This window comes from Dasypus novemcinctus, chromosome 1 (assembly GCF_030445035.2).
Source record: "Dasypus novemcinctus isolate mDasNov1 chromosome 1, mDasNov1.1.hap2, whole genome shotgun sequence".
In the NCBI taxonomy this organism is placed as follows: domain Eukaryota; kingdom Metazoa; phylum Chordata; class Mammalia; order Cingulata; family Dasypodidae; genus Dasypus; species Dasypus novemcinctus.
The window spans coordinates 22594868-22611412 of NC_080673.1; positions in this window are offsets into that span (position 1 = coordinate 22594868).

Sequence of the window (16545 nt, forward strand, 5' to 3'; positions counted from 1 at the left end):
AAGCAAAATACAAAACCATTCAACTTAAAACCATAAAATATTATCAGGATTGTGATGTCTGTACTTCACCAGTACATATATTTAGTTATCATTAAAAGGACATATTTTAAATTAGAATAATAAAATAAGAGTATCGAAAACATGTTCTGAGTATATATTTTATAATAATTGAAATTTTACACAAAGATTGTTATTTAATATAATAAATGAGTTGAATTCACCCAAAATATAGAGGTAAAGCTTATTAATCACATGAAAACTTGGACACAAAAGGTATATGACTAGCGGAGTGGATGTAGCTCAGTGGTTGAAAATCTGCTTTTCATGTATGAGGTCCTGGGTTCGGTCCCCAGTATGTATATTAAAAAAAAAAGATGTACAGCTAAATTTAGTTGTTGACATGAAGACTCAATACAAAATTATTTGACTTTTGTTTAAAAACTTACGCTGCTATATCTTGTTTTCCAACCTCAACGTGGATACCTCAGTGCCCAGAAACCAGAGATATGAGGTATTTTTAACACTTTAAGAAAAAATGAAAAAGAAGTAATTGAGTGAGGTTAGGTGTTCTTTGAGTAAACCATTTCTAATAAACCTAAGTTTTTGGTTTCTACTCTGACATGTAAAGATCTTAGAAGTTGTCTCTTCCTAATGCAATAAAGTTGAATACACTGACACTTCAGAGAATTATAGTCACAAGACAAATCACTCACTGCCATCCCCAAAACTGGAGAAACAGGTAAATACAAAGAAGACAGATCAGTTTATCTGACACAGACAACTTGACCCAGTAACTGGTCAGGAATACTCAAATAATAACTTTGACAAATTGTTGGAAGTTCATTGTGGACTGGGATAAATGTTTGAAAACTTCTGTGAGCCCAGTCTAAGGACTCCTCCCCAAAATTCATGGGTTTTACTTTCAGAACCCTACCAGATTCTCAAGGTGATAATCAGGGAAAAATCATTTTGTGTTTATCTAGGTAGAGAGGAAAGCAACCATTTTGAAATACACAAGGGGAAAGTAATCATTTAGGAATAGTTCCAGAGCTTTTTCCACTGAAAAGTCCATTCAGCAAGGGTGAAAAACTTCACCAGAACTTTATCTGACCTAAGGTAAAGAAAATTGCCTAACTCTACCCACTTTAGACTTCCTTTCTCACTTAAAGGATGGAATGGAGGTAAGCTAAGAAGCACTCAAGAAGATCACAGCTCAGAGATGTAAAAAATTCTTTTCTCTCCTAACCACCATTCCTACCCACCACATCAACATGGCTCCTGTATAAAACCAGTGGATCACAGGTAAAAGAACTCTAGTGCTCAGATTATATTTAAAAAGGAATCTGTATGGAAACCAAAGTCAACATGGAGACAAAACAAGGACACTGGAGAAACTGAGGCCCCTCATGCCTCCAGCTACAGCAAATGGTAAACCTAATCTTATTCTTAGCCAGATAAACATAAAACCTGAAACCAAAGTTGTTTCTACCACAGTTCCTATTACTCACTGCATCATTTCCAGATTTACAAATAAAGGAAAATTACAAGGCAAGAAAAAAAAAAAAGTCCAAAGAGATAAAACAAGCATCAGAAAAAGACTCATTATAGCAGAAATCTGGGATTTACCATAATGGAATTTTAAAATAAGCATGGTTAATATGCTCAGGATTCTAATAGAAAAAGTGGAAACCATGCAAAAACAGATGGATGATGTAATCAGAGAGAAGGAAACTCTAGTAATCAAAAGAAAACATAAGAAATCACAAACACTGTTACAAAAATGAGGAATGTCTTTGATTGTTTGACTCAGCTGTAGCTAGACTTTGGCCAAGGAAAGAAAAAGGAAGCTAGAAGATATATCAATAGAAACTAAAAAAGAATGAAAAAAATTGAACTGAATAATTAAGAATTGTGGACAATTATAAAGGTGTAACAAGAATAAATGGAAATACCAGAAAGAGAAGCAAGAGAAAAGGGACAGAAGAAATATTTGAAATAATAATGGTTAAATGTTTTCAAAATTAATGACAGAAACCAAACTACAATTTCAGGAAGCTTAAAGAACAGTAAACATGATAAATACTGTAACATCTATGCATAGGTATATTGTATTTACACTGAAGGAAATCAAAGACTAAGAGAAAATCTTGAATGAAGCACCAGAGGAAGGGAATGAGAGAAGGATGGGGGCATCTTACTTAGAAAGGTACTAGGATTAAAATAAAAATGAACTTCTCTTCTGAAACCGTGAATGAAAGAGGAGAATTGAGTGAAATATTTAAAGTCTTGAAAGAAAAATAAATGAAACAATTTTGTATCTGGAGAAATATTTCCTTCAAAAATTAAGGAGAAATGCAAAAAAAAAAATATGAGGGAATGTGTAGCAAGTAGATCTGCCTTGTAACAAATGTTAAAAGAAGCTCTTGACAGAGAAGAAAATGTTATAGGTGAGAAACTTGGATATAACTAAAGGAAGGAAGAGGTCAGGGAAGGGAAAAGGGAGGTAAAATATTTTTCCTATATGGTCTAATAGATAATGGTTTGTTCAAAGTAATAAGAGTGAGACTGTATTGAGTAATTATAGTTTATGAATAAATGAAATGAGTGGCAACAATATTGTAATGATTGGAAGGGATGAACTGAAAATAGTCTTTTATAAGATACCTGTGCTTCACATGGAGCAGTATAGTGTTATTTGAAAACAGACTTAACGTTAATTGTAGATGTATACGGCAAACCTTAGGGAAACACTAAATTAAAAATTAAAAAGAAGTTTAATTGATATGTTATGAAAGGAAAGAAAATAAAACTACACAAATGTTCAATTAAAAGCAGAGAAGGCAGAAAAAAGGGAAATGTTTTAAAAGAAGCAAATGACAGCAGCAATTAATAAAAATTAGTAACAAATATGGTAAATATTGATCCTTCCATCCACAACTATGACTATAACTGTCTTAAATATACCAATTAAAAGAGAAAATTATCTGAATAAAATGGATAAGAAGACCCTATTGTCTACAGGAAAGCCAGTTTAAATGTAAAAACATAGATTGAAAGTAAAAGGCTGGAGAAATATATATCATGCTAATAGTAATCAAAAGAAAACTGACTGTATTAATTTCAGGCAAAGTAGACTTCAGACAAGGAAAATTATCAGAAATAAAGGGAAACATTACATATTGATAAATGGTCAATTCTCCAGGAAGACATAAAAATCCTCAATGTATATGTAACTAATAAATCAGTGTCAGAATGCATGAGGAAAAACTAATAGAACTGCAAAGAGAAAGAGACAAATCCACTATTACTACAGTTAGAGACTTCAAAACCCCTCCATCAGTAATTGACAGATCTATCAGACAGAAAATTAACTAAGGATATGGTTGAACTGAATAGTACCATCAATTAACTGGATCTAATTGAGGTACATAAAATAGGTTATACAACAACAGTGGAATACACATTATTCTCAAGTTCATAGGAAAACATTTATCATGATAAAATATGTTCGGGGCCATACAATTCATCTGAACAAATTTAAAAGAATATACTCATACAAAGTATGTCCTTAAGACCACACTGGAATTAAACTAGAAATCAACAACAAAATGACAACTGGAAATTCCCCAAGTGGTTGGAGATTAAATACTGTAACACAGGGATCAGAGAAATTTTCTAAAGAAAATTAAAAATTATTTTAAGCTAAATGAAAATCCAATGACAATTTAGTAATATATGTGAGATCCAGCAAAACAGTGCTTACAGGGAATAAAGAAGAGCACTGACTGAAAAGAAGCAAGATCTGAGATCAATAATCTACAATTTCCCCTTAGGAAATGAGAGAGAGGAAGAGCAACACAGTGCTGAAACAAGCACGAGGAAAAAGAAATAATAAAAATCAGAACAGAAATCAATGACTTGAAAACAGGAAAACAATAGAGAAAATCAATGAAACTAAAAACTGGTTCTTTGAAAAGATGAATGAAATTGAGAAGCTTCTAGCCAGGCTAACCAAGAAAACGGATAGAAGATGCAAATTGCCAATATAAGATATGAAATAGGCATCACTCCTATCAATCCCCTATACATTAAAGGATAATAAAGGAATATTATGAACGACTCTATGCCCACAGATTTGATTAATTAGGTGAAATGGACCCATTTCTTAGAAGACACCAACTACCAGATTCCACACAAAGGAAAACAGATAATCTGAATAGGCATATATTTGTTAAAGAAATTGAATCAATAATTTAAAATCCTCCAAAAAATAAAGCATCAGGCCCATATGGTGAATTCATTGGTGAATTCTTCCAAACATTTAAGGAAGAGTTTCTACCAATTCTCTATAATCTATTCCAGAAAATAGAAAAGGGAACACTTCCTTAGACCAGCATTATCCTAATATCAAAACCAGACAAAACTATTGCAAGAAACAAAGCTACAGACCAAGATTATTCATGTACATATATAGGCAAAAATCCTCAACAAAATATTAGCAAGTAAAATCCAACAATGTATAAGAAGAATTATACAGCAGGACCATGAAGGATTTATTCCAGCAAAGCAAGGATGAGGCATTCAAAAATCAATTAATGGGGAACAGATGTAGCTCAGTAGTTGAGTGTCTGCCTCCCGTGAACAAGGTCCTGGGTTGAATCCTGGTATTTCCTAAACAAAAAAATCAAATAATGTAATCCATCATATCAACAGCCTAAGGATGAAAAATCATATAATCACATCAGGAGATGCAGGAAAAGCATTTAGCACAATTTAATACCCATTAATGTTTTTAAAAAATGAACTCTCAGCAAACTAAGAATAGTATGATACTTGATAAAGAACATCTACAAAAATTTACAGATAGCATTGTAGTTAATGGTAAGAATAAGGAATTTTTTCTCTAAAGATTGGGAACAGGATAAGGATGTCCCTTCTCACTATTCCTATTCAACATCATACTTGAAGTCTTACCTAAATCAGTAAGGTAAAAAAGGAAATAAAAGTATAAAGTTTGGGATGGAAGAAATAAAACCATTTTTCTCACAGATGACATGATATCAGTATCTAGGTAGAAAATCCCAAAGAATCGCCAAAAAATTCTGTAACAATTAAGTCATTAAAGCAAAGTTGTAGAATGCAAGTTTAAAATATAAAATCAATTGCTTTCCTATATATTAGCAATGAAAAATTGAATTTGAAATAAAAAAATATAATACCATTTGCATTATTACCAAACGTAGCAGTTAGATAGGTTTATGAATTCCAAAAATAGATATTGGACTACAGTTGTAATCTGGTCTGTACCTGGGCATGATTAAGTTATGATTAGGGCTTTGATTGGGCTACATCATTAGGGCACTGAATCCTCACCCTTTGGTGTGTGGGGACTCACAGATAAGAGAAATGGCAAAGGACAGAGTTGAGGGTTTTTGATGATGGAGCTTTGATGTTGGAGTTTGATACTGAAGCCTTAAGCTGGAGACCCAGGAAGTAAGCACGCAGAGGAAAGAGAAGCAAACCCCAGGAACGGAGGAACCCAGTAAACCCGAACTCTTGCAGACGTTGGCAGCCATCTTGCTCCAAAATGGGAAAATAGACTTTGGTGAGGGAAGTACCTTATGCTTACGGCCTGGTGCCTGTAATCTCCTACCCCAAATAAATACTCTTTATAAAAACCAACCAATTTCTGGTATTTTGCATCAGCTTACTAATACACCAAAAAATGGAATACTTGGGCTTACGTCAAACAGAATATACAAAGGATCCATATGAGGAAAACTACAAAACTAATGAAAGAAATGAACTAACATCTAAGTAAGTGGAAAAAGAGTCCACACTCATGAAAAGGAAGTATCAACATAGTGAAGCTGCCCGTTCTCCTCTACCTAATCTATAGATTCAAAGCAATTCAAATAATCCCAACAACAATCAATTCTAAAGACAGAAGACTCTGAATAGGTACTACCAACTGAAGAAGAACAAAGTTGGAAGACTGACACCAACGGCTTTTGGTGGGTGTTCAGCCACTATGACAAAAGAATAGATAAAAGGGTTAAAAAAAAAAGAGAGAAAGTGGAGCCCAGAGATTAGCCCATGCAGATTTAGTCAACTGATGTTTGACAAAAGAGCAATGACAATCAATGGAGAAAGTAGTGCCTTGTCAACAAATGGGGCTTAAACTATTGGACAGCCATGCTTTAAAAAATGAATACAGGGACAGTCTTTAAATCTTTCCAAAAACTAACTCAGAATGTATCTTAGACTGACAAATAAAACACAAAACCATAAAACTTATAGAATATAAACATAGGGGAATATCTAGGTGACAAGGAGTTTTTAAATAAAACACCAAAAGCATGATCCATGAAAACAAACCTGAAGTTATACTTTATTATAATTAAAAACTTCTGTTCTTTGGAAGACACTGTTAAGAAAATGAAGAGACAAGCCATAGACTGAGAGAAAATATTTGCAAAACATTTAGCTGATGAAGGACTTGTATCCAAAATTTACAATTACACTTAAAATCCAACAATATGAACCCACTAAAAACAACCAAATTGGAAATGGACAAAAGATATTTCAAGATATCTCACCAAAGAAGATATACAGATGGCAAATAAACATGAAATGATGTTCAATGTTGTATGCCATTAAGGTATTATAAATTAATATGGAACTCTATATACTATCTGCTCAATTTTTATGTAAATCTAAGAAACTGTACTAGCATTACAAACTCTACCAATTATTTTTAAAAGAAGTTGCTTTTCCCTGATACATCTATATTATCCCTGTTGTTGACTTTTTTTCATGATTTTCTTTGCTAAGTGTGACCACTGCAATTCCTACAATTTATATATTTTTTCTTTTTTTATACTTTTTAAATTAAAATTAACAGATCACAAGAATGTTACATCAAAAAACGTAAAAAAAACGTAAAAAAACATGAGGTTCCCATATACCCTGCTCTCCATCCCCACCTTATCATTTTTTTGTATATTGTATTTTTTTGAAGATACATACATCACACACAAAAATGTTACATTAAAAAATATAAGAGGTTCCCGTACAGCACCCACCTCCCCACTCCACTCCTCCCACACCACCAACCTCCTCCATCATTGTGGCACACTCATCGCACTCAGTGAACACATTCTGGAGCACTGCTGCCCCACATGAATAATAGTTTACCCTGTAGTTCACACTCTTCCCCAGTACATTCAGTGGGTTAAGGCAGGCAGAATATATAAAGTCCATAATCTAACCCTGCAATAATATTTAGGACAACTCAAAGTACCAAAAAAGCCCCCACATCACTTCTCTTCTTCCCTCTCCCTGCCCTCAGCAACTACTGTCGTTACTTTTCCTCCTCAGTGCTACAATTTCTTCTATTACTAATCACAATAGTTTTATAGTATAGAATATCAGCAAGTCCACTCTAATCCATATTTTATTCCTCCATTCCGTGGGCCCTGGGATGGTGATGTCCACTCCACCTCTAGATCAAGAGGGGGCTTAGATTACACATGGATGATGGATACAATTCTTCTGCTTGCAGTTGTTGGCACTCTTGATTCCCTGGTGTAGTGGTTGACTATCTTCACCTCCATTAGCTGACCTGGGTAACCTTTAAAACTGTGATCCAAATTCATCTTATACTAGAATCATCTTCATTGCATCTTTTTCTAGCTAATTGGTGTTTCATATAAAAAAAAAAAGAGTAACCATATTACAGCTTCTCAGTAATGATTTCTGATTCCCAATTAAAGTTTATCCACAAGTGCTATGTCCATATGTACTATGGTGCTTTAAATATGTGACCACCAATCCCTGTAACAATCCTGAAAGGTGGGAACTAGTAATCTCATCTAAAGATATCTGACCTCAAAGAGAATAGTAATTGCCTTGTAGCTTGAATGGAAACACCGAGATTAAAATACAGATGTGACTGGCTTCATGCCTATCCTTCCCATTATACTATGGCCACTCTTTATAAATGCCCTTGCAAAGTAGCAAAAGCCTTTTTTGCCTTCATTCTTCAACTTGTCCATTACAATGAAGTGTACACAATAAAAATGCCCAAGCACAAAACTGAGGCATAAAACTTTTTGCATGGACCCCTGTACTCAATTTCTCAGAGTAATTACTGAAATTTACATTCTGATTATTTTTATCATACAAACAAAGGTACACCCCCCACAGGCAACACTGGTCTATATTCATAGAGAGATTTAAAAACATAGCTTTAGGTGACCATGTTTCATTTTCAATGAATTATTTTTTGAAACATAAGCTAGAGTAGAAATTTTTTGACTTTCAGTCATGGACCTCATTCATCACACCATTTGGACTGATTGCATAAGTTGCAAATTCCTGACTCAGACCCCAAACATTCTGAATCAGAATCCCTATGGTTATATTCTAAAAATTTTCATGTTTACCTAACTAAAATTTGAGGACCTTTGAATAAAATATTATATCTTCCTCATAAAATGGAAAACAAGTGTTGGAGAATATGTGGAGAACTAGGGACAATCATTCATTACTGGTGGCAATGTAAATGGTGCAGCCACTGTGGAATACAGTTTGGGGATTCCTCAGAAAACTAAATAGTGAATTACCATATTCCTTGGCAACCCCACTACTAGACATATACTCAAAGGTTTGAAAGCAGTGACTCAAACAGATATTTGCACATCAATATTCATAGTGACATTATTCACAATTGCCAAAAGATGGAAACCACCCAAGTGTCCATCAAACAGTGAATGGATAAATGAAATGTGGCATATACATGCAATGGAATATTATTCAGCTGAAAAAAGAATGAAATCCTGATACATGCGACAGCAAGGATGAACCTTGAACTAATCATAATTAGTAATATAAACCAGGCATGAAAGGACAAATATTGTATGATATTAATGATTTGAAATAATTAATAGTACATGCTCATAGAGTCAGAATTTAGAATATGTTACCAGGGGATAGTGTGTGGATTGGGAATGGGAGCTTAAAGCTTAAAATGTACAGGGTACCTATTTGAAATGATGGAAATATTTTGGTAATGGATGGTGGTGATGGTAATACAACATTGTGAATGTAATGAACAGAAGTGAAAAATGTATCTGAATGTTATTAAAAGGAGAAATATTAGATTGTATCTATGGTAACAGAATAAAAATATTTTAAAAATCCACAGAATTACACAACACAGTGAATCCTAAATTAAACATGGAATATATTTTATAGTACAATTATAAAAGTGTGCTATCAACAATTGTAACAAATGCTCCACACCAATGCAAGATTTTATTAATAGGGTGGTATATGGGAATCCTGTATTTTATGCATGATTGTTCTGTGAACCCAAAACTTCTCTAATAAAGAAAAAAAAATGTATAGTGTCCAGCAGTGACAATAAATGAATTTAAGCACAAACACAGACATAGGAAAATCTCAAATAATAGAGAAAAATAATAGGTTGCAAAACATAAGCCCAATATATCTTTACTTTTTAAGGTTAAAATCATGCAACACTAGAATTTATCTATTTTGTCTTTCATGTGCAGTTAATTTATAAATAAAAGCACGCAAATCCATAACCAAGAGAGATATCAATTGCATATGTGTGTGTGAGGAGGAAGGAGATAGATGTGATTTAAAAAAAACTATCATTCAGGGAGGCGGACTTGGCCCAGTGGTTAGGGTGTCTTCTACTATATGGGAAGTCTGCGGTTCAAACCCCGGGTCCTCCTTGACCCGTGTGGAGCTGGCCCATACGCAGTGCTGATGCACGCAAGGAGTGCCCTGCCACGTAGGGGTGTCCCCCGTGTAGGGGAGCCCCACATGTAAGGAGTGCACCCCATAAGGAGAGCTGCCCACCGCCAAAGAAAGTTCAACCTGCCTAAGAATGGTACCACCCACACAGAGAGCTGACTCAACAAGATGACACAACAAAAAGAAATGCAGATTACCCAGCCCCTGACAACAACAGAAGCAGACAAAGAAGATGACACAGCAAATAGACACAGAGAACAGACAACCGGGGCAGGGGCAGGAAGGGGAGAGAAATAAATAAATAAATCTTTAAAAAAAAAAAAACCAAAAACTATCAGTGATGGTTTTTTTCCTTTGATTACTGCTTGTTGCTTTCAATATTATTATTTAAATGATTACTAATTAATGATCACAAAATAGTAAATATGTATATTTTCAAATCACAGAATACTCTAAACTATAAAATTAAAAAAGGAAATGAATACAATATGTATTTGACAAGAACAGCTATATATAGATACAATTTAGGTTTCATAAACTAGTCCAATCTTTTTATAAAGCAGTGTTGAAATATAAAGCAAAATCTTCAGTTTTTTTTCATAATTTTGATGGAAATAATAGAAAACACATAAAAATTTCTGTGTTCAGTGAAGTGCACTTAAAACAGTAAACACCTGCAAACAGGCTAAATTTACAATAATAAAGATATGATTAAGTATAGATTGACAGGCATATGTGCTAGATTGGAGCTGTATGTTCCCCAGAAAAACTTGGTTTTTAAACTAGATCCATTCCTGTGGGCATGATCCTATTGTAAGAAGGACCTTTTAATGAGGTTACTTCACTTAAGGTGTGGTCCAGGATGAGTCTTAATCCTATTACTTATGTCCTTTTTAAGTAGACTGAAAGTTAGACCCGTGAAGAGAAAGCCAGGGGAATCAAGAAGCTGCAATTCAACAGAACGTGAGAGAGCAGAGAGAGACCAGAAGAGGTTGCCATGTCTTCCCATGAAAACATCGCTTTGACAATGTTTTTATTTGGACATTCTTTTAGCCTCAAAACTATGAGCTAATAAATTCCCATTATTTAAACCTGTCCAGTACATGATATTTGTTTGAGCAGTGAAAGAGTGGTAAAAACGACATGTAATTGACAATCCAGTGTGTTTTTAAAAAACGAACTTCAAATAAGGTTCATTCATGAAATTCATTCATTTTTCTGAAATCTAATGAATTTCATAAAAAAACTGAACTTTTTACCTAAATATAATATTCAAATTTTTCTAATATTTGAAAAATGAAGGTATTTAAAAAAATTACTGACTATATTTAGGTATGTACAAATGAAATAATCCTGAGACTTCAAAATAGTTTGATTTTATACATCTGATTTTATTTTTCCATCCTGCAGATGCTTCTTTCTAAAGAGTATATAGCACAAGACCTTATGTTGTATATATATATATGTTTATTATATTTAATAATCCATACTACATGTGACATAGAAGTACTCAATAATGAATTAAATAGATTTAATAACGCATAATCTCTTGTAACATTTACAAAAATTGCTTTTGTTTTCTGCTCTCCTTTTTAACTTTTAGCTGCCCAAATTTTTAGACATTGTAGACAAAAGAACTGCCACAATTCTTAGGAGCTATATTTTAAACAAATATTTCTGACAAGTGTTGTTAATTTCCTATGCTGCTCAAGCAAATACCGTGAAATGGATGGGCATAAACAATGGTAATTCATTGGTTTACAGTTCTGAGCCTAAAGGAATATCCAGATCGTCAAGGTGATGCTTTCTCCTCCAAAGCTGGTGTTCTGGAATTGCTGCTGGTGGCCCTTTGTTCTTAGTTTGTCACAAAGCAATGACTTGGTGGCCTCTCCTAAACTCTCCTCTCTCTTCTGGGTTTTGCTGATTTCAGCTTCTTACTTAGTGTTCTTTCTTTCCTTCTCTGTCTGAATGTCACTCCACTTACAAAGGGCTTCAGTAACAGGATTAAGACCCATCCTGACTGAGGTAGGTCACACCGTAACTCAAGTAGCCTCATCAAAAGGTCCTAATTACAACAATTCACACCCACAGGGATTGATTAAATTTAAGAAAATGTTTTTCTGGGGAGCCTACAGCTTTAACCTACCACAAGTGCCTTTAGGTATAATACCTGTACTTAGATGATGATATCTTTCTGTTCCTTGGAATGAGGATTTTAAAAATTGAATTAATTTTTAATGGCAAGGAAATTTTCTTGCCAGAAAATACAAAAGTAATATGAAATCTGTGTATACAGTACAATTCATTCCAGATATACATGATCTGTGTCGGAGGTTGGCATTGTGGGCCATGGGCTTTCTGTTGCTACTACTTACCTCTGCTATCGTGGAACAAAAGCAGCCACAGACAATGCATGAACAAATGTGTATGGCTGTATTCAGTGGACTGGATTTGGCTCTTCATCAATAGTTTGCCAGACCTGTAATATATGTTCATAAGTGTGAATTCTAGTTTGGGAGGCTACTAGATGATATTTGAACAAGTGCTCTCACTATGGCTGAATCTTACCTTATTCTTTTTTGAACTTCGAGTGAAAAATTGGCACCAAAAATGCAAAAGACAAATAGAAACTTACCCTCATCCTTACTCTTAACACGATGCCCAAACCGCTTCAAATTAAAGTTTTCTGATAAGGCAAAATCAGAATGAGACAAAAATTCAGGGACAAACCCCTTCATTCCCTTCAATTAATACCTGAAACTATGTTAATATAAATGATAATTACATGGAAAATGCTCATGATTTTTATTGACTACTATGGAGAAATGAAAGAATATTCTCAAAATGAATGTAATCATACTTGGCTCTTGTTGTAATAACTTCCTCATGAAATGAACCTGAATCTCCCTTTATCCTTCAGATATCTCAAAAAGATTAGGCTGCTAAAACCTTGAACTAAAAACTTCAAGGATTGAATTTTTACATTTCCCTTTTTTAAATCTCTGTGTAGAATATACAAGTGAAACTTTATAGCCTTTGATGCAGTTTATCTGAAGCTATGCCATGGCATACCACTCTACTTTTCACGTGCAGAAATAAGGCATTACATGCAAAGAACTTTATGAACCATATTATATCAATTAGGAATGCTCCTGCTTCACCATACATATTACTACAATATTTCTTTTTATTCTGAGAAACTAGTTGATAATTAAAACTTATTAATCTCTTGAGACTACTTATAAATTTTATAAATTTTTAAAATTTATCTTCTAGTTTTATCACGTACACATAATCCAACCCTCAAGATCAGATTCACAATTTCCTAAGTTTCCCTGCATTTATATATGCAAAATACTTTTCAAACTTATTTAATAGTAGTTTTCAGGTATAATGTTTTCCAATCTTATATAAAACATTTTACTTTTACTTGGGAAAAAAGTCTATAGTTAAATATAGCCTCTTTGAAGTTTAAGAATCATGTACAGGAAAATCAACTTGCTTGGCTCTCGTTTTGCCCTAAAGTTTTTAAAGTATTCATAATGTCACCCATTTTAATGCAATTTATACCTTTACCAGCTTTTAATATTTCAATGTAGAATATAAATGAATACTTTAATAGTCACATTTTAAAAGGCTAAACTCTAAGTCACTCAGAGTTTGTAACTTACGTTTGATTTTCTTGAATAATAACTGTAAAGCTAAGAAAGTTAGTTTTCCATTGAAATGAAGGACTAAACTGCTTTATAACAAAAAATACTCTGGTACATTTATAGCAGGAGATACTTGTTCAAATTTCCTGATAGAGGGATAAAGGATTCTGACAATATGTATTTCATGAACTTTTTGTCCTCTCCTAGGAATAGAGCTGAAAATATGTATTGTGACTGTTCAAGTTTTTTCTAAAGTAAATGCCACCAAAAATTTGTGTGCGTATTTCTGAAGAACATAGATTTTACTTTGTAGATACAAATGGCACATGTAATGTTTGCATAATTCCTTTGAGAAGTCTTAGTCCATTGAATTCTGTCAGTTTGCTGCTGACTCTTCAATCTTGTTTCTAAAGAGCAGTATGGGACCTTCTCATTTAAAAGGCTTCCAGTGAGGTAATGAGTTTTGATGCTAATATTGCCCAAAGAGATATTCTAAAAAGGCCACAGACCTCCCTATTGGAAGCAGAGGTTCAGTAGTTAGCAATTTCAATTTTGATTACCCTTCAAAAAGTTGCAGAGAGAGTGGGAATACCCAGCATCTGGGACATATGAAGAACACTGATAAGCCAAGGTTTAAAATCAGTGTTATAAAACACGAATTTTGTTTTGAGAAGGGAAAAAGGGGAGGTATAATATTTTTCGAATACTTTTTATTCTCTCAAAAGTTATGTTAAAATGACAATATTAGGTGTAGTCCAGAAAATTAACCCTCTCTGGTTTTACCAAGTTCTTACCTTATAAATGGAACTTTTATGACCCGTGTGCTTGCTTTAATCCAGATTTTCTCAGAGGCTTTAATATGCTGACATATTAAAGGGATTTATAGTATCCAATGCATCCCAACATGTTTTGACCATGAAACCTTTTACTTCTAGAACCTCTGTTACTCCTTCTTGGTGTAGCTTTTATAAAATGTTGTATACTATCACTTTAGAATACTTTATTTTATAATCGGATGTACTTTTTCACTTGTATATCTCAAAAGCATCTTAACTTCAATAAGTGAAAAACTAAATTACTCTTGTTTCTCTCAAGACTTACCCTTCTTCCAGAGTTCGCTATATTGCCAATAGCACAGCATTCACCTTTCTGTCCAAGTGAGAAACTTGGGAGCCTTTCTGGAATAGTCCCTCCCTCTAGTCCTTTACATTCATGTACAAACAATTTGCTCCTCTGATTAGTTGGAAGCTCTGTCTTAATGAAATTTAAGAGTAAAGGCATTTAAAATGTTAGCTAAACAACCAACTTGGTAATGTTAAAACTTTACACTCTTCATGTGAATCATTAATTTTGTCTATTTCAATTTCCCTTGAAATCATTTTCACTTAAATAGTTTAGAAGCTTCTCAATAATATTTTATACTAGTATTGAAATTATTACTAAGCATTTGTAAAGCTATGCTTCTATATAGACTTTTTTGAGTGAATTTTAGAATTCCTTAAGTATGTCTTCTATAATTTCTAAAAGGAAAAGAGTTTTTAATATTCATCTTTAAGGATTTTTACATTCTCTCTAGGGGATCAGTGAATAAGTCATTTTACTTCTTTAATTATTTTTGTTTGTTTTTATTTAAACTACAAAAAATACTAGTTGTCAGGTACTCTTTTCCATGATTGACATGCAATATTTCATTTATTGTTTAAATGCCTCTATTATAGCCCTATTTTACAGATGTGCATAATAGGTTGAAATAGATTAAACAAATTCTCCATGCTGTTGTAGCTAAAATGCACACCTGGGATTCTAAGTCAGCAATTCTTTCCAAAACTTTTTTTTTAATCCATTGCAATTCCATCTCTCTGTTTCATTTTTATCAAGTACAAATCAGATAAAATTCAAATATTTGCAAATTTTAAAATTATGATATGTTCTTTGGGAATAAATACAGGCTTCCCTATTTCAAATAAACTGCTTTAAGTTTTGGGAGTTTTTCTTAGGTACTGGGGCTAGGGATTTGAACCCAGAACCTCAAATGTGCAAAGCTGGCACTCAAATGCTGAGCCACATTAGCTCCCCTGAGTTGGTTAATTTTTGTTTCTTTGCTTGTTGTTTTTTTGTATGTTTTGAGGAGGCACCGGGGAGCTAACCCCAGGAAGGAGGTGCTCAACCACTTGAACCACATCCACTCCCTTTAAGTTTTAACATGACTTACGGAAAAAAGTGTTGTTACCATCATTTTGGATAGTTCACTTTCCAAAGAATGTATCATATAATTATGACATTCTGAAGTCTTTCATGGCCTGATATTGAGGTAAAATCTGTCAAGAAACTTGAGGAATCTGGTAAGGAAAAAGGATATATTTTTTTAAATGAAATCTCAACTGCAATATAGATTACATAGTTCCTTAAAAGCATTTCCTTTTTTGTAGTTTAATACATCAAAATTTAATGTGATACTTAAATTTCCCTGTTGATCAATTCCCACTCAAACTCATCTTGACCAACCTTTAAATCTGTTGGGCAATTCCCTTCACTTATCTAGGCTGTGTTTTGCCCATCTTTAAATATGGTAATATAACTCATTTAGTGTTTTAAAGCTATGTTCTCCCAAACCCTAGATTTTGACAGAAGAACATAAAAGGTCACACATATTTTACTTGCATTTCATTTTTAAGTGCTTTAAATTGGTGATGTCATCAAAATAGCAGCCTAAAAAATCCCAGGAATGTTTTCTCTTAGGGACAACTAAATAAAAGGGCAGGTTCAATTCTCCTGGAACTCTGGAAGATGACTGAGACTGAAAAGTGTGGAATTATGGGGTAAAACAAACACCTAACAAAGTTAAAAGAGCAGAGAGGTGGACTTGCCAGTCTGGACCTTCGCCCCACCCCGCCCCAGACCCACTCTCCATTCTCCATTTCTTCAGCCTAACATCCGGAGCAGCGGTCACTGATCACAGGACACCCCACGGCAACGACTTAGAATCCCACTCACATTTGGGCACAAGGACCAGAGGCCATGGGGACCTAAGGCCACATTGACCCATAATGGAACCCTAGGGGGTGGTTTGCATGAGTTTTTAAAGCAATCCTCTGGAAACTGGAGC